The following is a 25,000-nucleotide window of genomic DNA, read 5'->3' on the forward strand; positions in this document are numbered from 1 at the left end:
ACATTGATCCTGTACATTCAGAAACTTATAAAAATAGGTGAAAAGGTAACTTTTTAAAATAAAGTTAAAAGCAGAATAAAATGGTACATAAGAGTTTAATGATGAGCTTAATCCATTCTAGACGTTTAATTTTATTTTTACAACTATGTGGTCATGATGGAATATATAAAATGGTATCATTATCATCAAAATTCATTCAAAAATTTACTTTCAGGCAACTAACGGCATCAATCCCGTACTCTACAAGATACTCCAATCAACGTCGAAAGTGATGACATCATTAGCAGCCAATCACAGTCGAGGATTTTTCCCGGGTTTAGAGAGAGACTTTGAAGATCATCTGGCCTTATGGGTTGCTGTTTGGGAACTCTGAAATCCCACCTTCTGGGTTCCTGCAGCTAGCGCCAGGTAGTTCAAGCAGCCAATCAAATCAAGGGAAGTCAGGTAATATTAGGTCAGATCAAAACTGAATACAATAATAATAATAATAATAATAATAATAATAGCCACTGACTTCTAAGCCATTTCATTATTATTATTATTATTATTTTTATTATTTTAATCAAATATAAGCTGTGGAAGATACTAGAAGCCTAGAAATCAGTATCAAAGCAGATTTATAGATTCCTCCTTATTATTGTGGATTATGATCAAGTTTCCATCTCTTCCTAACCATCAACCCCCATTCATTCCTTTTACTGCACCTCCATTCATAGTCTCTTTCTTCCATCTTCCTTTCCACCCTCTCCTAACGGTTGCGTCACAGTGCAACTGCGAGGTTTTCCTCCTGTTACACCTTTCAAACCCTTCAACTCTCAGTTTCACTTTCAGCTCTGAATTACTTCGTTAAAGGTCCCAACGATTGGCCTCTAGCCTAAATTTTATGTTCCAGCTATGTATAGAACTGTGTGTAATGGCCTGGTTGTCACAGGCAATTAGAAATTTCCTTCAAAAACTGTGTATTATCGGGGTGCTTTCAAGCACAGGGTCATGGATATACTTTCGAAAAAGCCAAGAGTCACAGGCAGGTAGGAAATCATACTTAAAATCATAAAAATGCTGTAATTTGGGAGAATTTAGAAAACCACAGGAATTTCCTCATGTAGCCCAGAGAGCTGAAAGAGTGTACGTCGCCTTGTACCATTTTAGAACAGAACTTTTACTATAATTAGACATAACATGTCGTTTATGTGGAGTTAAATTTAGCACATTGTGACATTAAACTCTTCGAAGGAGGCTTCTTCAATGCTATTGACTCGAAAGTAGATCAGCAAAATTTTTACGCCATTTATACTTTTATAAAATTTAATATTTTTGTTGATTACTTTAGGGAAAAGGTAATTGATTGACGACACATAGAGTAATATATTAGTTTGACCTTAAAAAAATAGCATCGTTTTCTAATAAAGAAAGGTCGTTGCTGTTGCCATGGTAACCGATGTTTGCACTGAAGATTGTCCAAGGATTGTGGAATGGAGACTTTTGCTAACGAAAACCTATTTACATAATGACCCCTGAACGCCTTGTACACTTCCTCTAATGGTTTGAGAAGTGTAAATTAATATATCTTTAGTTGATTCGTTATGTAAAAAGAGAGAGAAGATTCTGTAAATCATTGAAAATGGAATATTTTATAGGGTGCCTGATTGGCTTGAGTTGGCTGTAATGTAGAACACTCATTCCAAATGACAATCTATTTAAATAATGACCCATAAACTCCTTGTAAATTCCAAATTGGCCAGAGAAGTGTAAATATATTTCTTTCTAGTTATATCGTTATGTAAAATGATAGAAAAGGCTTTGTAAATAAGTGAAAATGGGATATTTTACAGGGTACCTGTTTGGCAAGTATTGGCTACAATGTAAAACACCCAGTCAGATTAAAAAAATGAACTAGCCACCTGCACTTCGAAGTAAATGGTAAATATCATGCTTTACACAAGGTTAATACCAAGTTTCTTTTACTTGAGTTATAGAGTTTTATATTCAACAACTATTCGACCAATATAACAAAGTAGTTTTTCATTATCAATTCAAAAATCGCTGTAAAGATTTTCTTACTGGCAACAAATGGCATCAATGTGAACAGATGTTTACAGTGGGGCGTGGCTTGACCGAGGATCCTAAAATTTAAACGATAATAAAATAAAAATCTATATATCTGTTTACCCAAAAACAAAAGTGATAAGCATGTATTTATACTTTTAAGTAATATGTTAAGTATCAGGAGATAAATGCCGTTTAAATAAAAGAAGATAAATATATCTATGAGATCCTGTTCAGAAACAGTGAGAAATGGGCGAACTGGTAACCTTTTAAATGAACTAAATACAGAATTAAATAATACATATAAGTTTAATACCAAGCTACCTTCATTCCAGACATGTAATTTCACATTTTACAGCCATTTTGTCGAAATAAACACATAAAATCAATCATTATTACTGGAGATATCTTTAATAAAAATCTATTTACTGGCAACAGATGGCATTAATCCAGGAGGAATTCCGTTGCCATGGAAACGAATGAAAGTTACGGCTTGTCCAAGGATTCTGGAGTTGAGAAAATGCGAAATTAATATCTGTAAGTATGTTTAACTAAAATAACACCTGAAAATCCTAGTCTATATATAGAAATGCATATTTTTGTACATTTTATCAAAATGTTAAAGTTTGGCAGATTAAAAAATTTCAGATTTAATAAAAATTATATACAACTCACAGGTTTTTTCCTGTAAGAATTGGTAACAATGTCACTACTCATTCAGAATTGTTCAATAAAAGGTGAACTGGTAACATTCAACTGAATAAAATGTGGTATAAAACAATATACACAAGTGTTTTATTGTACCTCATTCATTATAAATATAGATTTTTATATTTTACAGCTTCTGGACCGATATAAACGCATGAAATAATGTTACTAACGTAGAAAATCTCTTTCAACATTCACTCTCTGGTAATAAATGGCAAAAATACCGATCGACGTAGGTAGTAAATAAAACGCCAGCCAATCAGCACCGAGCTTGATGACATCATTAACAACCAATCACAGTCGAGGAATTTTCCCGCGCAAAGGGCGTTACTTATGAGGAACACCGCGATTTATGCGTTGCTGTTCAAAAACTCTTGAATTGGACCCAAAATTTTCAAAATTTTAAATTTTTTTTTTTTTATTTTTATTGATAAATTTAGTTGGTATACTATTAAATGATGCATTTGAAGTAATTTTTAAGAATGTAGTTATTTTATATACGTCATGACAGAAAAGATCCTAGTTTTACCAAAAAGGTCCTAGTTCACCACAAAGATCCTATTTTGACCAAAAAAGCTCCTAGTTTTACCAAAAAAGGTCCTATTTTGACCAAAAAGTTCCTAGTTTCACCAAAAAGTTCCTTTTTTGACCAAAAAGGTCCTGGATTTCCCACAAAGTTCCTATTTTGACCAAAAAGGTCCTGGATTTCCCACAAAGTTCCTATTTTGACCAAAAAGGTCCTGGATTTCCCACAATTTCCTATTTTGACCAAAAAGGTCCTGGATTTCCCACAAAGTTCCTATTTTGACCAAAAAAAGGTCCTAGTTTTACCAAAAAGGTCCTAGTTTCACCACAGAATTCCTATTTTGACCAAAAAGGTCCTAGAATTTCCCACAAAGTTCCTATTTTGACCAAAAGGGTCCTAGTTTCCCAAAAAGTTCCTATTTTGACCAAAAAGGTCCTAGTTTTCCCAAAAAGTTCCTATTTTGACCAAAAGTTCCTAGTTTTTGATCCTATTTTGACCAAAAGGTCCTAGTTTTCCTAATTAAAGTTCCTATTTTCCAAAAAGGACCTTGTTTTTCCCCAAAGCTCTATTTTGACCAAAAAGGTCCCCAAAGTTCCAATTTTGACCAAAAAGGTCTAATTTTCCCACAAAGTTCCTATTTTGACCAAAAAAAGGTCCTAGTTTTACCAAAAAGGGTTTCACTAGAATTCCTATTTTCACCTAGAACAGAATTCCTATTTTGACCAAAAGGTCCTAGTCTAACCAGAGAGAAAGAGAGAGAGAGAGAGAGAGAGAGAGAGAGAGAGAGAGAGAGAGAGAGAGTGAGTTGCAGCGCATAGTCAAGTAAAATAAAAATTAATATATAAAAACCTATTTGCTATCATGACTAAAAATGGATGATAAGCAATAATTTGTAATGAGGCAATTCATAATAAAATAACAGTTATTGCATATATTTTTTATTATCATCATAATATTCTTTTCTGTACATTTATTTATTTTTAAACATTACGTCCAGGCTTGTCCAGTGGATTCTGGATCTGAAACAGTAACCTATAAAATAAACATATCTGTTTAATTTAAACTTATTAGGATCAGTTCAAGCTATGAAATGTACATATTTGTATCTTTGCACTGAAATGTTAAAGGTACAGAGATTAAAAACAGTCAAAAGTAAAATGAAAAGAAATATATTTCTGTGAGAATTGGCAAAAATGATAACTATTTATTCAGAAACTTAAAAAAAAAGGTGAACTGCTAACCTTTCAAATGAATAAAATGCAGAATAAAATGATTTATGCTAGTAGACGATTGAATTGCATTTATTCTAGATATATATTTTTATACTTTACACCTGGCTGATTGGCTTAAACACATCAAATAATATTATTGACATCAAAAATATCTTTGAAAATTCACTCAGTGGTAGCACGTGATAAAAATGCCCATCGTCGTAGAGAGTAAACAAGAAACCAACCAATCACCGCTGAGCTTGATGACATCATTAACGACCAATCACAGTCGAGTAATCTTCCCGCGAAAAGGGAGTCATTTATGAGGTTCTACTAGTCTTATGCGTTGCTGTTCAAAAACTCTCGAATTGGAGCCAAAATTTTCAACATTTTTTGGTTTTTAGTTTAAAAAAAAATTCTTGATTAGTTATTAAGTCTATACATATTTGATAATTTTAAAAAGCAATTCATGGATTTTATTTACGCCGTGGAAAGAATTATTTTAAATTCTTGCAGTTAGGTCAGCTGCATAAAACATTGCAATTTTGCATTATTACCTGAAAAAAACTAATAGAATCTTTTTTAGAATGTAATCTCGAGGTTTCAGTTAACACAAACACATAACTGAGTCTGGTACGAATAATTTTGAACCAGTTGTGTGGATTTTTTATTATTATTATCATTGACTCGAAATTCAAGCTTCCAATGAATATTATGGTGTTCATTACTAAAATAGAAAAAAAAACTAAATTAATAAATGACTAAAAATGTATTAAAATGCAAGGAGAGCAGTATTAGGGTAGTAAAACATTGCATCTTTGCTTGATGATTACAGATGAGAAAATATATATCCAGTTTCCTTTAATAAAAGATTAGCAGCGGATCAAGACAGCATTAATTTGAAATTATTAGTTATCTAACCTCTTCAGCTGAAAGCTATTTTTACTTCAGTCAAGCAGAGTTATATAAAAATATTTAATACATATATATCAATGATCTACAATTCATAGTGAATAATCTAAAACCACATTTCACATTCACATTCAAAGTAGTCACTTGGCAAAAATCAACCCCTCTTCTAAAGACGCCCCTACCTATAACGCTCCCTAGACCCCTGACCTTGTATCCCCCCCTTAAAATCTAGGGCCTCCCCCCTCTTTCTACCCACGCCCATCCACCCACCCCTCAAAGCCCATCTCCTGATCATGCCCTCGAAAGACTCAAAGAGCAAATTAATATGACCATATTGATTCCTTTAGCAATGAATCATATTAATGACACTGCCTTCAAGGGAAGCTAGCTACCCAACGCCCCCCAACACCCCATACCATTCACCACCACCCCCAACACTCTCCCCCAACACGACCACCACCCCTAAGAGAGGTTACAACCCCACTACTTTGACTAATAAGTTTTCCTGTGCAAGAATTGTGGCTCGTTGTTGACAGTAGCTTTCCTGACTTTAATATTTTTTTTCATTCGTTTATTTCTGTTTGTTCGTGACGTCTTCATTTTTTGTTTGTAAGAATAATGAATATTTATTATATATTTTCAATATTTAATCATTCTGTTCATTTATTTTCTGATTGCCATGTCAAAGTTCATGGATAATTCTCTTCAGTCATTTTCCATTTACCAACAATTATTAATTATTTCTTTATGACTTAGTAAAGCCATTATGACAGTATCAAATAAATTTTCATCTATTTTTGCACCTGTTTACTCAGAATTCACTGATTATAATTCTGGATAAGGAGAATTAATCATCTGGTTTTCTGTATTTTAAAATCATTTATAGTCTATATTGACTGATCTAATTTGCAAATGGCTGTAACTTGGTCTCTGCATTTTTAGATTATCTATTTATTTAATATTTAGCAAAAAAAGTATCAGAATTTTTTCATATCTTTTTGGAAATCAGTGATAATTTATTTTCTTTATTTATTTATCTATTTATTTATTATCTATTCGCTTTGCTCTTATATAATATCTGGACATCACTGGCTCTTACTATTTTCTATTTTTTTATTCGTAATATAATCCTTTTTTACTTTTCCTGGCTATGCATAATTCCTTTCGCATTGGCAGTATTTACCTTCAATTATCTTGTGCTCTGCATCGTCTAACAATAGTTAAAGGAGAAATTCTTCGTCTTTCCTTTGAGGCAAAAGGAATATTTTCGTTCGGGTAATGAGCTAACAAAGATATACAAATCTATTTGTCTGTTTCTCTTGCTCTCTCTCTCTCTCTCTCTCTCTCTCTCTCTCTCTCTCTCTCTCTCTCTCTTTTAAAGAGGGTTCAAGACTGTACGTTATAAATAAATATGTAATATGTTTCTTCTTATATATTTCGGTCAAGACCAATTTCTAATTATGGTGACTTGTTTTACAAATGATAAAATTCTTTGTTCATTTTATTTTTTATCTGTCCTCATTGGTGAATTCCTAATTAGCTGTCTAACCCCTTCAACTTCCCTTGCTCCAGAAATAATAATAATAATAATAATAATAATAATAATAATAATAATAATAATAATAATAATAATAATAATAATAATAATAGACCTGCCAACCCCTCATCTCAAGACGCAAACTCTATTGATCAGATGCAACATTGGACGTTGCAAATTGCAATTTCCTCCAGTTATGTCTCGCAAGCGGTGGGGAGGGGAGGGGAGGAGAGTTCTCTGTATGCTAATGCCTCCTTTTGTATAATTGCCTTGTAGCACTTGGCTCTCTCTCTCTCTCTCTCTCTCTCTCTCTCTCTCTCTCCTGTTGTTTCTCTGCCTGGATAATATGTAAATGGATAATATCCTCTTCTGTGAATGGATATTATTGATTTAGACGTTATTCTCTCTCTTTGGATAACACTGTTTGGATGAGTGGGTATAATTTGGGGCTGGATGTTATTTCAGGAATGGATATACCATTGTGGATACAAATATATTTTCTCGTGGGAGGGTGAAATTATAAAGGAATTTAGTAGTAAATAAATATAAAAAAATTATATAATATATACATATATTCATATATATATATATATATATATATATATATATATATATATATATATATATATATATATACATACATTCTTCCAATATTCCTTACCTGACCTGCCAAATGATTCTATAACCAAACCCAATCACAAAAAAAACATCAATTTCTACAATCAGAAAGTAGAAAAAAAACCACATTCGAAGAACGCGCAAGACGAATCTATCCCCCACCCTAAAAAAGAATCGCCCGGTTGGAAGATCGTGCAAAGAAGACCGGGGCATTTAGTGAATAATTCATGGGTAAATGAGGAGCAAGTGGTGATTTAGTGCTTGCCTCACGGATATAATTAACTGCTAATACTGATTTAGCTGAGCATAAACACAGAGTAGTCAGGGATGAGGCGCCTTCTGAAATTTATGTCGAGTTCCCGCAACTAACTAATGGAAGGAATTGGAGCAGATATTGTTTGTGGTGACAGCGATGCAGAGGAATGAGATGGGAGGTGTTTGTGGTTTGTGTTGGTATGAATGCACATGCACACACATTATATATATATATATATATATATATATATATATATATATATATATATATATATATATATATATATATATATATATATATATATATATATTTTTATATATATATATATATATATATATATATATATATATATATATATATATTATATATAATATATATATATATATATTATGTATGTATGTATGTATGTATTTTTGTGTGTGGATGCATACCGTTTATGTATTCATAAAATCATTCATATTTATGTATGCGTGGAATTATTCCCATGATGCCTGATTTAATAAAACTTATGTCTTATCACAAAGAAGATTCTTTGTTTAAAATTCCACGTCCATTTTTTCCTACAAAACCAAACACAAAAAATAAGCAAATAAATAAAAAAAAGGAAAATTCACCTAATTTTCATAACTTGCTCAATTCTTAAGAAATCGCAGAGTTTAAAGTTGGCAAAAAAAAAAAAACTAAAGAAATTCAAAAGGAAAAATAATCAAAAAAGATTCTCGTTTGACTGATCAAGTTGCAGAGCAGGAAATAAAAGAAAATATCCAACGAAGACGGAATAATTGTTTGACCTTTGGAAAAGCTTCGATAGACTGTGAGGAGCGAACGATATTCGTAGATGCAAAATGAATGTAGAAATACTCGGACATTAAAGATGGAAATATGATTTGAATTTGACGTTTTCTATCAGGAATGATATGTCACTTGAAACTGCAGTTATTCTGTTGGTTATGATTGTTCTAAAGTTGACGTACAGATTACAGACATTCACAAACACAGACTCTAGGTTTATATATGTATATATATACACACACATACATTTATATATATACATGCTTGCGTATGTGCACTCACAAAACCACACAAACAAACAAACCCCAAACGTTCATACCCAGGCAGAGTCCTGCGGAGTACCAATAGTCCTAGAGAGTCCTTGCTTCATACCAGGCATGCTAGGCAGCCAGCTATCTAGGATTTGAACGCATGATCCTTCAGCCTTGAAGAGACTTCCTCCTCTCCAGGCGGACTCATAAATATGCAGGCGTTGTCTCCCTTTCTCAACCTTGAATGAAATCCTACAGGTTTGGCTGTCAAAGTTAGTTATTGCTTCAGTTCTACTTCCCCTTTTGGGGAGCACTGTCGTATTTTTCGCCCCGTCTTGTATATTCTTGGCTCATATCCACGACTGTTGATTCATTTAGTCTTTTGTGAATCATTTTTGAGCGTTTCTTGTTTTGTCTTTTGCTATTTATTTATACAAGAATAGACTTTGAATTTGATTGGGAATATATCTTGTTTTTTAAGTGATAGGAGCTGGTGTTTTGGTAGGTTTGTGGGGTATTCCTGCCACGTATCTTCGGGTTTTAGGTTTTGTAGAGGAAAGGAGTGTTGGGCCAGCGATCTCATCCCCTTAAGATTTTCCGAAACGCTGGAAGGCTTTGTGTATAGATAGATAGATAGACAGATATACACATGTATATTATATATTGTATATATATACATATATATATATGTAAAACATATACATATATATTATATATATATATATATATATATATATATATATATATATATATATATATATATATATATATATATATATATATATATATATATATATATATATATATATATATATATATATATATATATATACCACTTCGTGTATACGTACTACAGAAGTTCTACATTACAACGGCACCACTCTCAATCAAAACGATCCCTCGTTCATCAAACCAAACCAAACCAGGAAACGTCAAACGGAAATTAGCAAGGAAACACGGAGGCACGGACATCCGGAAATTCACAGATCCACTCGCAAGCACAAGCAGAAATTTTCGAACATCCGGGCAGCCGTTAATTATGTCTATACCACGACAAGGTGACCTTTGCTTTAGCGGAGGAGTTACGCAGGATCTTCTGGACTGGTCACGAGGAGACTTTCGGGGCTTCGTTAACTTCTATAAATAGTAAAAGTTCATGGCGTATGTCCTCTGTATTCACCTGTTTGTTTTTTGGGGGGTTTTCCTATATATTCGTTATTTGTTTTAGTAAGTGGGTGGGTATGGTAAGTTTCGTCTGGATGAAGAATTCGTATATTCTAAGTAGAAGTGTTTCTGGGAATTGTTTTCTGATCATGCAAGGCTTTTCAAAGGAATTTCTAATGATTTGTAAAGATATACATTTGCGTTCGTATTTAAACTATGTAATATTTTTTTTGACGATTGCTGATGGTTTGTAAAGATATATATTTAAATATGTATATATATATATATATATATATATATATATATATATATATATATATATATATATATATATATATATATATATATATATATATATATAAGTCTATTTAAATAGTTGTACAAAGCAGTCATATTTCTGTAAAACAATTTATTGTTTGCATGACCATAAAAGATTTTCTGAAACCAACTTCTAAATATTTTTGTTTTATTTTTTTATACACCTTCCGAAACGTGTCATTATCGACATTGCTTAATAAATATAAGCTTTTGTACGAAAAACTCTCCTGCGTTTAAAGTTGAATACAGTTTGCAAAAACATGCTGTTCTTGAAAATGGTTTCTAAAATCATTGGAGGATTCTACTTTCGTTCGTTCAGAAATAATAAGAAAAAAAATAGACGAAATATTTCCAAATTTTCGAGGCTCAATTGACATCAAAGACTACAGAAATGTTCGAAATTGGATAAGGACTTTAAACACTTTTTGAATATATATATATATATATATATATATATATATATATATATATATATATATATATATATATATATATATATAAGTAAAACTTAAGTGAATATCCTAACTGGAAAAAAATGCCTTTTCTTGAACTTAAATTATACTTTCTGCTTAAACAAACAAAAAAAAAAAAAAAAAAAATTATGCACGAACGAGGAAGTGAGTCCAACTTACTCGCTAAATATTAACTCATCCAATTACTAACCTTCACAAAAAAAAAAAATAAAAATAAAAAAAAACAAACAAGCGCTTACGAATTCCAGAGGAAAGTGTAATAAAAAAAAAACCCATCCGCATACCCACAATTTGGGCAGAACCTACCAGAACCTGCCCACCTTCACTCACGAGCTGAGAGGGTCTAAAATGGACAAGAACTCAGGCGTGCAGACGTCCTTCTGTCAAGCTCACAGCTGATAAGACGGTGAGGCAGTTCGCACTGGCTTGAGTTATCGTCAAGCACTGAGGTGGTGGTTGCCTAAAGGTCGTATGCTGGGCTCCTGGGTGTTTTCATGTCTTGGTGGCGTTAGAGTTTTTGCGGCGCGTGGAGCGGGGGAATTTTTAGGGGTTTGGGGCTAGGGGGTTGCTTCGATGAACCTGTTGCCTGTAGGAGGATTGGCAGGCACGTGTGAATGATTAAGTATCAGTATTATTACTAATGGTGCTCTGATTGTGGTGTTTATCAAATAGAGAGAAGTGTATGTCTCGTATTATTATTATTATTATTATTATTATTATTATTATTATTATTATTATTATTATTATTATTATTATTATTATTATTATCATCATTTGTCTAATAATAATAATAATAATAATAATAATAATAATAATAATAATAATAATAATATTGAAAATTATATTTTTATTTTTATTCCTGTTATCATTACTCTTACCATCATTATCATTGACTCCCAAAGTAAATGCAACCTTTCAAAAAATAATAAAGATAACATATAATCATCGACATTATCATTATCATTACCATCACCGTCTTGATCATTACCATCACACATGATGCGTGACCTGTGACATTTCACTCCTGAACATGACATTACCTCGTCTCATTTCAGCAAGTCACCCAGTTCCTACTCCACCTGCTTTCAGTTCTGACCAACAAGGAGTGATTCTGTTACACGGAAGAATAACACAGAGGACTTGAGTATTAATATTATTACCATTAAGACTTAAGTCTTAATACTATTACCATTGTGGTTTCGGTAGATGAAACCTATTCACATGGAACAAGTCCACCAAAGGGGGCATTGACTTGAAATTCTTGAAGCTTCCAGCCCCCACACTGAAGCAGTAATAGCCCATGATACACAGAGCCAGTGATTTGTCATCCCCCTGAGGGGGAGACGCGAACCCCCTGCGACATCTAAGTGGCATGCCACGACACTAACCACTGTACCAGCATAATCCCCCAAAAATCTTTAAGACTTCAAGAGGACGTTTAATTTTAACCTTTGAATTCTGACCTGTCCTGAAGGTTGGCTGTGCGCTGCGTCATTCTCACCTTGAGTGAATGGATTGCCAATATGATGCAGGAAGTTACATTTAAATTGTGGTGAAGGAAACGATATACAAATTAGATACATGTTGAAAAATGTATCTGGTACAAAACGTGTACCAGTCATGTGAGTTAGATTATAGATGTGGCGGAAAATAAGCGAATAAATGAGTTGAACAGGAAGTTACATGTAAATTGTGGTGAAGGAAATGATATACAGATTAGATACATGTTGGAAAATGTATTTGGTACAAAACGTGTGCCAATCGCGTGAGTTAGATTATCAATGTGACGGAGAATAAGTGAATAAATGGGCTGAATAATCTAAAATGTATTTACTTATACAATGAATGCTACCTGTATAATGTGGATGAATTGGTAATATAGTGAATTGTATAATTTATTAACTCGATAAATAGTGAATAATTTTATGTCATGGATCTGAGGTTATGTGAGAAAAATATTAATGTTCAGAGAAGCTATAATTATTTGCAGTGTACTAAAAAGTTGAAGATGACGGTCTTAATCATTCAGTGAATGATCTTGTCTCATGTATATAATTGTATAATTATTATGACTGCATTTTTTCCGTTTGTAAATCTATTAATTCCTTTATGAAGTATATAAATTGTGAAGTATATTAATATTTGTAATGAATGCTCATTTTTGTGTTGTCTATAAATGATTTTAATAATTTTTTTATCTCTCTCTTTAACATGCAAATATACAAATTCCACCAAATACTTTTACAAGGTAATAAAACCCTTGCTCTCTCTCTCTCTCTCTCTCTCTCTCTCTCTCTCTCTCTCTCTCTCTCTCTGTCTGTCTATGGTACGCATTTTAAAAAATAATTTAACATATTAAAATTTCTCTCCAACTCTCTCTCACTTTCCAGCTGTATTTTACCAATCTCTCTCTCTCTCTCTCTCTCTCTCTCTCTCTCTCTCTCTCTCTCTCTCTCTCTCTCTCTCAAAGGGCACTAAAGAACTCAAGATTTCAAAGACTTTTTGGCCACATTCTCGTAAATCACCCGGGCGAGGTATGGCTTCGATTAACTACCAAACTCGAGAAAGATATTTTCACCATTTTCTTGATATCTTTCTTGGTATCTTTCTTGATATCATCCTTGATATCTGTATTTATGTTTTCTTTATCTTGAAGCAAATAAGTTTAACAAACAAAATCTGATTATAAATTAGTTGTATAAAAATCTCCCAATCAGGAATTATTTGGACGACGAAAAAAAAAAAAACAATTTAAGAAATCTCGAGATTGATCCTATGAGTGGGGGCGATCTGGGTCCGTTCCATGAAAATTTTATTGTGCTCCTGTTGAATTATATTATAGGTTATGTATCTAGTGGTCAGTCAACTCGTTTGGTTTGCAGTCAGTTATTGAAAAGCAGGTTGTTATGAATATATATATATATATATATATATATATATATATATATATATATATATATATATATATATATATATATATATATATATATATATATATATATATATATATATGTGATGATATTCAATCAATTCTGAGATATAACTGAACCTACCAATCTCTTCATTCTTGAACTGACTTCCCAAAAAGAATAGTTATGAAGAAATCGAGATGAACGCACCTCAGAAGAAAGATATCAATGCGTATTATTTTTGTAAAATGTTTCGATTGGTTCAACAAGAGGCTTTACTGGCCTGAAACGGAATCTTACTCTTCCCGTTTGGCAGAGAGAATTCAGGGTAATCTTACCCCTTTCAGTGAGAGTAAAAAGTCTTTGTTTTCATTGAGAGTTCCTTCAGTATATTATGGGCTTTTAAAAACATCAGTACCTTCAGGGAAATTTCAAATTTCAGTGGATTTAGACACTTTGAAAATATTGGAGAATTTTCACATCCTGACCCCCAGACGGCCTGACAGTCAAGACGCAAAAAATTTCTCAATTTCTTGCTTCCTTAATTGCTTGCTTAATTACCCACCAGAGAGTAAAAAAAATCTTGATCTTTACTGAGAGAGCACCTTCAGTATATTAAGGGCATTTAAGACAAATAGCACCTCCGTGCAAAACGCCACTCAAGAACTTCGTCAGTACAGAAAGATTTTCACATCCTGATCCCCCAGACAGGTTGACTGGCGATCAAGAGGGGGAAAAATTTCCCAATTACTGACATCCTTGGTCACTTGCTTAACTGCTTGCTGGCCACAGGCAGGAAGCATCACAAATACCTCCCAAAACTGGAACTCTCAAGTTGCACCAACTTCGCACAAACGAGGGTCCATCAGGCGACTTCCAGGGCCCCGTCTAGCTCTGGAAAGGTGTTTCACAACAGCTCTGCATGCGGGTGAATCCCCCTGGAAAATCCTGCACAGGTAAGTTCCAGTTGCGTCTGGTTTCCGTCGGCTCATCGCGGAAGAGGGTTGGTCTTCCTCATTCTCATTTCGGGGTAAAAAAAAAAAAAGAAGAAGAAAAAAAGAGACGTGTCGTGCGTAGTAGCAGAAGAAGGCGAAACTAAAAAAAATATTTTATATATATATAAAAAATGTCAGGGTGAAAGGGAAAATAAATAAAAACAGTCGTAAAAAAAAAATACTTGGAGAAACTGGAAAACGTAAAAAAAAAATGAAAAAAAAAAATGGAATAAAACATGAGAAAATTTAAATAAGTAAGGACGCGCAGAACGGTAGACGAAAGACTGAACAAAAATCAGGCGTAGTAGACCTACAAAAAATACCGGGAACCACAAAAAAAAAAAAAAAAACAAATATTCACAGAAATCCCCAACATAAAACTACCTCCAAAAAAAAGGAGAAGAAGAATGCATTGCGCAACTCGGCGTTTGCTTGGAGTTTCTCGGCGCATGCGCAGTCCTCTTACTCTCGATTGTGTAATGTGCGCGGAGCCAGTTACTATCGTATAACCGGTTCCTAATGGGCTACTTATCTCTTGATAAGCTTAAATTCACTCGCCTCTGGGAGACGTATCCCTGGATTTTATGACAGCAAAACACTCCCTCGCTATTTTTTTTTCAGACTTTTATTGCACTAGTTGTCAAGGAGTCAATACATCTGCAAGCGAGGCTAGGAGATAAGTATAGGTGCAGTCGAGACGTTGCACAGTATACAAGTGGCATGAGTTTTGCAGTTTTGGCAAAGTCTTTGTTAGGAATGGAGGTCTGCTGTTCATGATTCTGTAACGGAGTACACTGTTACAGGACTTAGTTCAGGCTAAATGCAGCCTTACACCCCGAGGAAATGGTCACAAGGGCTTCCTGAAGGTGGGGTGTGTATATACACACACATATATATGTATATGCAACATCATTATAATATTTCCTGACGTTTCCAGACATCAGTTTACCAGCCTGGTCTTCACCTGTGGCTTTTGTCTATTTTTGTCTCTGCAACCCCTTACCTGCAAATTAGCCTCGTACCCCGGTCTTAAATGCATGCCTCCTACCTGTACACGCTACCTCTCCAAGGCTGCCACTGATATCAGCTGCAAGAAAAATGAATTTAGAAATATATATGTATATACACTCTCCGTGTACACGTCTCAGTATCTGATTGCACTCGGGAGAGAACGCACCCCGCACATCTCTCAAGCTGGAGAACCTCATTTGCATGAACAGAACCGTTATCGCAGATCATTTGACTGGATCATGGACGCGCACTACAGGGGCATTAAGGGGACAGTGAGTCGTGAGACAAGAGGGAGTTTTATTATACTGTTCGAATATCGAGTTGCTGAGAGGGCGGTGAGAAGACAGTTCGATCCTATCTGAAGGTTACACTATACAGGGAAGCTTGGTTGGTTCAGTGGGACCAGAGTGGTGGTCATATATATATATATATATATATATATATATATATATATATATATATATATATATATATATATATATATATATATATATATATATAAGACAGAAAATGTTTCCACCTCATTATTTTAATTGCACCCATGAAAATATTGTAATTTTGTACACACGCAAAAGCACATTTGCTCAAAAATGAAAAAAATATATATATTTCAATATACACAAATACATTGATGAGAGAATTCTGAAGAAGCTCTTCAGAGAAATATAGTCTGGAATTTACTCTTTGCTTCTGATTTCTCCCCCAGATTCATTACTCTCCTTTTTTCTGAAAAGTGAGAAAACCATTATTGTATAGAACGCCCAGAGATTCTATAAAATTCTAAACTCTGACTGCAAACTGTTTTAGCACAAGCATTCAACACATTTAACACTACCTGTTCAATATAGCAATGTGTGAGAAAGTCCAAATAAACAAAGTTACAACAAAGAAAGTGTATAATTGACCTATCACCAACCTAACCTAACTTTAACATTCCTAACCTAATATGAACCTCATCTAACCATCAGTCGAGCTTGCCTAAGAAGGTAGTTGTAATAATGCGTAATATAATTTTCAATTATTAAACTGATTTATTTATACTCTGTCTAACCTAGTCAATGCTTCAATTGAATAATACATCTGATTATTTTATAAAATGATCAATGTATAACCAGTAATATAAAAATGGTTCATGATGTCCATTTATTCATTTCAAATTATGTTCTACAGTCAAATCAGGATTATAGATTACAGTGTTGAAGGACTGACTCTCTCTCTCTCTCTCTCTCTCTCTCTCTCTTTCTCTCTCTCTCTCTTTCATCATGTAACTGTTTCTATATACACACACTTATGCCAAAAATATTCAAAGAAACTTGCATAACTAGTTTTTTTTCCTCAGGACAAAAAAAAAAAAAAAACTCCTGTTGATAAATTTATTCCTGTGACATCCTATACCCAGTCGTGATTGCTTTCATTTCCTGCTTCGTTCTTAGAAATTATATAATAATTATTGAGAAAACCTGCCCTTTGAGGTCGAAGGACGCACGATATTCAAGTCGTCCCTTCCTTAATGAAGATGTTTTTCCTTATCTTGGGGTGTGGGAAGGATCAGTTGGGATGCAAATGATTTTGGAAATGCATTTCGTCTTTGTAGACAAGGGTATAACTGTGGTTAATTCTGTTGTTACACACACACAAGTCTAGGGACACCGTCATGTACTCTAACTTTTAATTAATATTCAACATTGAACAGAGCGAAAAATAGCTCTCTCATCCTCCGCTATAACAGACAAATGATTTTACAGAAAGTTGAGAGGAAACAAAACTCATCTCATCCCTAACCGAAACTTGAAAAAAAAAGGAACTAAGATTGGGGAAAAAAAAAAACACTACCTGGCAACCGTTCTATTTACAACTAGCTGGCAACCACAAGGCCCCACTGTCTACCTGAGAGAGACCTTTCCTCAAGACGCGGCGGTGAGCAGGACCAGTTTTTCGTCTTAGTGCATCCAGGGAGCCCACACTTCTTGCCTTCTCCTGACCACAACGACTGCAGTATCCATCCGATCGTTGATCTAAACGCTATGTAGTGATATTTGCAGGAGTTTAAGAGTGTTCAATAGTGAAAGGAAGGTGGGTACATTCTAAGATGCGTTCTTGTTTCCCGGGAACATCTATCGTGGATGTATGGCTTGTCCCAGATTGATGTATATGCTGGCTATACTTTTTCCTTCTTTGTTGGTGGGGTGTAGCAACAAGAGGGTGTGGGTGGAATGGTGTTATGTGTGTTAGTAGTAAGCCTCTGAGATATATGGGTGTAAATTGATACACAAACACACACACACATCTATATATAATGTTTTTGGGTATGTGTTGTTTTTGTCAATGTAAACATAACAATGATATATGCAATGAACTAAGCAGGAATGATGGAAAATAAACAAAATTATTAAGAATTATTTGCAGAGGAAACATTCTAAGCAAGCGCAAAGTGGCAGAAAATAATTACCATTTATTATCCTTCGTGGATAAGGGTGGCATTACAGAACAGTAAAACTGGTGTTAGAATCTCGAGACATTGTAACTCTGAGGTACGATAATTATTTTTGCGCACAAGACGTGTTCAAGGTTGCAAATTTGTACATGTTTTTTTCCTATAATGAAATTTTTGATGTACGTTTTTCCTTTTGATAATTCTCAGTTTACAATATATTTCTCATCTATTTTTATTTGTATTTGGCATATCTGAAACAGACAATATACGAGTACATACACGTGCACATACACACACACACACACACACACACACACACACACACACATATATATATATATATATATATATATATATATATATATATATATACATACATACATACATACATCACAGATACATACATGTATATACATGTGTATACATACACACATATACACATACATGCACGTGGACCTCATTCCATTGCGCAGGAGTCCCAGTGTCTGAAACGCAGAAGGGAAGTATTTTAAGAAAAAAAGAAAGACTCTAACACCTCGTTAATAACATCTTACCTGTTGCAGACACGCAAACAGGCAAGACGACTCTCCGGCATAATTCTGTCGTTTAATTCTTTTCCCATTTCTCCCCGCCTACGGAATCTAATCATGTATGTATTCGTGACGTCTGACCTTCACAATATTCCCTGAACATCCACATTTTTCGCCCGTGTAACTTATATGACACGAGGAACATGTTTCGCTTTATACAAAAAAACTAATAATAATCCGGATAGAATGTGGAAGAGCTAGTATCTGCTTACGACTGAGTTCGTCGGTGACGGTTAGAAGAAGTTTCACGCGTTGGTGAAAGATCTGCAAAATCTTTGCAAGAGGGCACAAACGAGGGTGAGATTAGGCAGCTGTCAGGTTACTGCAGGAAAGGAAAATCAGTAACAAGGAGCAACGGACGTCAGGACAGGAAGTGAAGAGAAAGGAAGCAATTGGAGTAATTACATCCGGTGTGAGAACAGAAGGGAGAAGAGGAGTCAATGGACAGACAAAGGACTTACTGGGTAACGTGGGAAAATCAGACCGAGTTGGAGTTTGTTTGTGTAAACAGCTTAAAAACGAAACCGTATTACAAGAGTTTTAAACGAAAACAAAGGTTGTTTTATTGTTTAAAAGTAAAAATGGATTGTACTGTAAGACTTGTAAACAAATATGAAGGTTGGTTTTGTGTTTACAAATCTTGAAAGCTTGGGATATACAACTGATCAAGATTGCAATTACTATATATATATATAATAATAATTGCAATCTTGATTAGTTGTATATCCTAAGCTTTCAAGATCTGTACACACAAAGCCAACCTTTACATTTGTTTACAAGTCTTAAAGTACAATCCATTTTTACTTTTAAACAATAAAACAATATATATATATATATATATATATATATATATATATATATATATATATATATATATATATATATATATATATATATATATATATATATATATATATATATATATATATATATATATATATATATATATATATATATATATATATATATATATATATATATATATTCATTCTCTATGCATATATGAGTGTTAGCGTGTGCCCAAATACATACCATCTGTTTTGCATAACCCTGAAAGTGGGCAACAGACAGTTCGTGGTGATTTGCGCAGCTGAAATTTCAGACGCCCTTCGAGGCTGGTTTCGTAAACGATTTATCTATTTGTTTTATTTTCTTTCATTATCTCTGTCCTGCCTTTATACCATCAAACTTCTCTTTCCTTACTCGCGTTTGTTCATTCATTCGTTCTCTCGTTCGTAATCCATTCTGAAAGAGAAGTGATTCCAATCTACCAACCTTCAATTTAATCATCTATTCATCTCTAACCTACCACAATCTTGGGATGCTTACGCCCTTGCTCCTTCCCTTACCTGAAGCTATGGAAGACTAACCCTGCCCATAGCAGGACCTCCTTGCCCTTGGGACCGACCATTGTTTCCGTAGCTTCTCCAAAGGCGAGTGTTAAAATGACGAATTTCAAGGTTAAACAGTTCAAATCTACCCAGACTTGCCGGACAGCGGGTGATGAATTCCGTTTTCTATGGGCGAGGCAGGTTGAGGGGTGACGCTTGTATTGGGAAGGGAGTTATGTGAAGATGTTCATTTTATATCCATTATAGCTCTGTTAAACTGGGGTTTGGAATAAGTACGTGGTAGTTAGATGACTGTACGTGATTTACAGATACAGGCCAAACATCCTAACCCCAAATTATTGCACCATAATCGAGAGAAAAACGGATTTTATGCCTCTCTGCAACTTAAGCCTAAAGAACCGACCACCATAACTGTATCTAAACACCTCTCTCCGGCCAGCGGTCGCTGTAACGACGTTTCAGTGACGTCACTCGGCCAGCCACAGCTAAAGGCGATTGGTCGGACCAGTCTGTGACGTCATGTGACAGGCCATCGGTCAGCATTGGCCCCTTGACCGAAAATAGCTTTCGCTTTGTTTGCTGGGATCCTACTGATTGTAAATTAAAGTTATGGGAGTTGGTCGATACTAAGCTTTTATCTCTCTCTCTCTCTCTCTCTCTCTCTCTCTCTCTCTCTCTCTCTCTCATTACTTATTCCTGATAATGAAGCTTATATCTTATAATCATAAACTCTAATTTTCATATTATGCATTATTCACTTATTCAGCTAATTACTAATTTATCCAATTCCTAATTCATGTATTTTATCTCCGCTTCGTCTACCAACTCAGGACAAGTCATTATGGGTTGATGATTGATTGGCGTACGTCTAAAATGCGCTGACGTCACATCTTTTCGGTAATGAGTTTATATTAAGCCTTCATAATTAATATCTTTTGAGTGAACGCTTAGATTAATTTTGATAGGCTTGGTGATACTTGAGAGTTTGGAAGATAAACAATGGAAGATTTTTTGGTATGTATTTCTTTATATGGGAGCTCAGATTTAAACAGAAATGGTCAAGTGATTCATAATTAATTTTTTTAGTGACTTTCTTAATATATTGATTGATAGGATTAATACTTTTAGGCTTAGAGGTACATACAGTTGGTAAAAAATATTCACAGTCTATATTATTATAATAATAATAATAATAATAATAATAATAATAATAATAATAATAATAATAATAATAATAATAATGAACTTAGTAAGAGTATGGTCCATCTCAAAATAATAATAATAATAATAATAATAATAATAATAATAATAATAATAATAATAATAATAATAATAATAATAATAATCTACAAACGTAACAGTCTCAGTCCAATCCGAACCAGACTGAACGCCATCACCTACTTACTATTCAGTCCTTGCATCACCTCCTAAGCTAGTTCCTATTCTAAGCTAGTTCCTATTCCAGACTCGTCTCACCTAACCAAACGCATCCTTTAATTACAAAAGGGGGTATTTACCTGCGAAAAAAGATCGCATGCAAATGAATGCATATATATTCTTATGCTTTTTTTTTGAGGTGCCTGGTAGCATACTCAACTGGGAGCTGCGACAGGTATCGGTTAGAATCAGTCTTTTGTGGATGTGGTTGGTTCTGAGTTGGAATATACCAGTGTTTGGTATTTGCCAATGGCGAATTTCAGGTGTTCAGTCATTGCTAAGTTCTGCTAGTGGCTATGTGGGAGAGATTTGGCATTGTGCAAGGTTATGTGAAGGTTAGGTTATTGTTTTCTTGAAAATGTGTGTGTGTATATATATATATATATATATATATATATATATATATATATATATATATATATATATATATATATATATATATATATATATATATATATATATATATATATATATACATACACACACACATTTACATATACATATACAAACGACTCACTTCCCTACAAATCTCTACCCATCTATCTGTAACCATAATACTGAGATTATATATCCAGCCGTTACGTAACCTTAGAAAAAAACACATACTCTGTTACCAAGGTGACGGTGGGCCAGTTTCGTCTCCAGCCAAAAAAAAAAAGTACCCGAATTCAATTAATATGGGAACATATTGGAAACACATGTTCCCGTGTCCTTCCTGTCTTCAAATCTTACACAATAAGGAAGAGTATATTCATGAAAATTTCCCATTTTAGAGTCCAAGGTTTTCCGTGGAAAGTTTGCTGAAAAGGATTGAGGAAATTGAGAAGGTAAGCTGCAATTGGAAATGATAAGTGTTCAGGAATTTAGGAACGCACATACACACATAGAGACACGTACACACATACACTTATATATGTGTGTGTGTATGTATATATATATATATATATATATATATATATATATATATATATATATATATATATATATATATATATATATATATATATATATATATATATATATATATATATTTGTGGAAGTGCGTGGGTACAGAGAGAGAGGGAGAGAGGGAGAGAGAGAGAGAGAGGGAAATACCCGCATGATTCAACAGCAGCTAACTCGTCTTGTTAATGTATTCAGACAGACAGACAAAGAGGTAGGCCGGGAAATATCCCTTCTGTACGAGAACGGCCCAACATAAGTTAGAGCACATTCCATGCATTGTATAAAAAGAACAATACTTCCGGAATATATATATATATATATATATATATATATATATATATATATATATATATATATATATATATATATATATATATATATATATATATATGACCCTGAACTATTTTCTTTTAAAACAGAATTCCATCCAGATGGTGGAATCAGCTTAGATCAAACGAAGAAACACCGTGAACCTTTCAAGAGGCGCTTGGGATTCAGGTATCGTAGATAAAATCTTCCTACAACCGGCGATTAAGAAGATTAAAGGGAAATTGTCCACTGGAGTGACGTAACGTCTGACCTATGTTCCTTCTGGTATGAATACCGCTTTTCCGTAACGTTTTCTCGTTCACTATTTGCCTGAGGAGAGAGGCAGTTTGGTCTCTGAAATGTAGCTTTTATTTTCCACATTTCGGCGGTTTTATGGGCTTTTTATATATATATATATATATATATATATATATATATATATATATATATATATATATATATATATATATATATATATATATATATATATATATATATATATATATATATATATATATATATATAATAATATGGGTCGTTTCAAAAGATGGAAATGGAATAATAAAAAAAAAACATAAGAACCACGAATGTCGTGAACACACTTATATCAGAGGAATTAATCTATACATGGGTCGCTTTTTGCTGTGTTTCACGAAGATGGAAATAAGAGAAAAAGAGAAACATAAGATCCAAGGTTCGAATCCTTGATCCGGGAAGTTCAAGACCTCCCCAAAAATAAAGAAAAAAAGATACGCGGATCTCTCCCTCACCCCTCCACCAGGAGAAACTGAAAGCGGCTATCGAACTGGGTACTGTTGCAATAGAGGCTTCCATTGGCATTTAGGGGAGGGGAGTGGGTGGGTGGGGGTGGGTAGGGGGGTGGGGGTAAAAAGGGGCAGCTCTCTTGCATCAGACAGTCACCCACTCAAAGCTCAATCTCTCATGAATACCACTATTATTCGTCTAAGCTTTTCGTACACTGGGCGATTGAGGCCATCAATTTTTTTCCTTCTTCCCGTCAAAGCACAATGCATGCATTGTATAGCTCCTGCTTGCAACGCTAGTAGCGCAATTGATGCCAGATTTTTCCCATAATGGAACGGGCCAGGGCGTTATTTATTTGACTGTCGCGTCAATGACGTATGTGATGCGAATGTTGGTATTTTTTTTTTTTCACCAGAAATGTCAGTTTTTCATGACCGTCCTCTGTCGCAACGGCGGGCTTTGTTCGTGGGCTGGGTGACTGAGGGCGTCCTTATGAGTAATATTCTAAAAAAAAAAAACTTTTCATCACTACCAATGTCCTCAGAGTGGCTCGAGAAATGGCGTCCTTATGAGTAATATTCTAAAAAAAAAAAAAAACTGTTACTCACTACCACTGTCCTCCGAGTGGTTCAAGAAACGGTTGACATAATTTGTGAAAGCACCAAAATGTTGAGATTGTGATTGTTGGGCTGAAATCTCTTTAAGTAAAGTGTGAAAGATTTGTTTATGCTTAAGTAAGGTGTGTGTGTGTGTGTGTGTGTGTGTGTGTGTGTGTGTGTAAAGAGAGTGACAGACAAACAGATAGATTCACCCCTATACTGTCTGTAAAGGTCATGTGCATTGAAAGTCGTCTGAGAGAGAGAGAGAGAGAGAGAGAGAGAGAGAGAGAGAGAGAGAGAGAGAGAGAGAGAGAGATAGATTACTGAAAATATCTTAGATTACTGAAAATATCTTGGGAAATGAAAGAGATTTCAATGAGAGAGAGAGAGAGAGAGGCAAATTCTAAATAGCCTGTAATTACTGAAAATATAAATAAAATGAATGAGGTTTCAATGAGCATGACAGAAAGAAAACGACTGAGAGAGAGAGAGAGAGAGAGAGAGAGAGAGAGAGAGAGAGAGAGAGAGAGAGAGAGAGAGCCTTTCAGTGGACATGACAGCCAAAAATTTTCAAATCAAATCACGTTCGGCAATCCTGTCCTGTCATATGTCATCCAGACATCAATAAATATTTGAGTTATGCATTTTCCGTAGGTTTTTCCTAACTGTGTTTGAATGTCAGTATGTGTGTATGTTTTTCTGAATGGCTTATTATTATTATTATTATTATTATTATTATTATTATTATTATTATTATTATTATTATTATTATTATTATTATTATTATGGGTAAGTGGAACACCAAATTTCAAACAAGTATAATTGCTGTATCTGCTCAGATA

At 34.0% G+C, this 25,000-nt stretch overlaps 2 protein-coding genes across 2 annotated transcripts in view; one reads left to right on the plus strand and one right to left on the minus strand.

The window, feature by feature from the left end:
• The window catches only part of LOC136856158 (cell adhesion molecule 3-like), a 165,496-nt gene that overhangs the window by 86,049 nt on the left and 54,447 nt on the right, over nucleotides 1-25,000 (minus strand). The gene's annotated exons all lie outside the window — the stretch shown is intronic.
• The window catches only part of LOC136856157 (uncharacterized), a 17,873-nt gene continuing 10,199 nt past the window's right edge, over nucleotides 17,327-25,000 (plus strand). The window contains exon 1 of the mRNA XM_067133825.1: nucleotides 17,327-17,800. The gene's annotated coding sequence lies outside the window, so the exon portion shown is untranslated. The remainder of the gene's footprint in view (nucleotides 17,801-25,000) is intronic.

This window comes from Macrobrachium rosenbergii, chromosome 34, assembly GCF_040412425.1.
Source record: "Macrobrachium rosenbergii isolate ZJJX-2024 chromosome 34, ASM4041242v1, whole genome shotgun sequence".
Classification (NCBI taxonomy): domain Eukaryota; kingdom Metazoa; phylum Arthropoda; class Malacostraca; order Decapoda; family Palaemonidae; genus Macrobrachium; species Macrobrachium rosenbergii.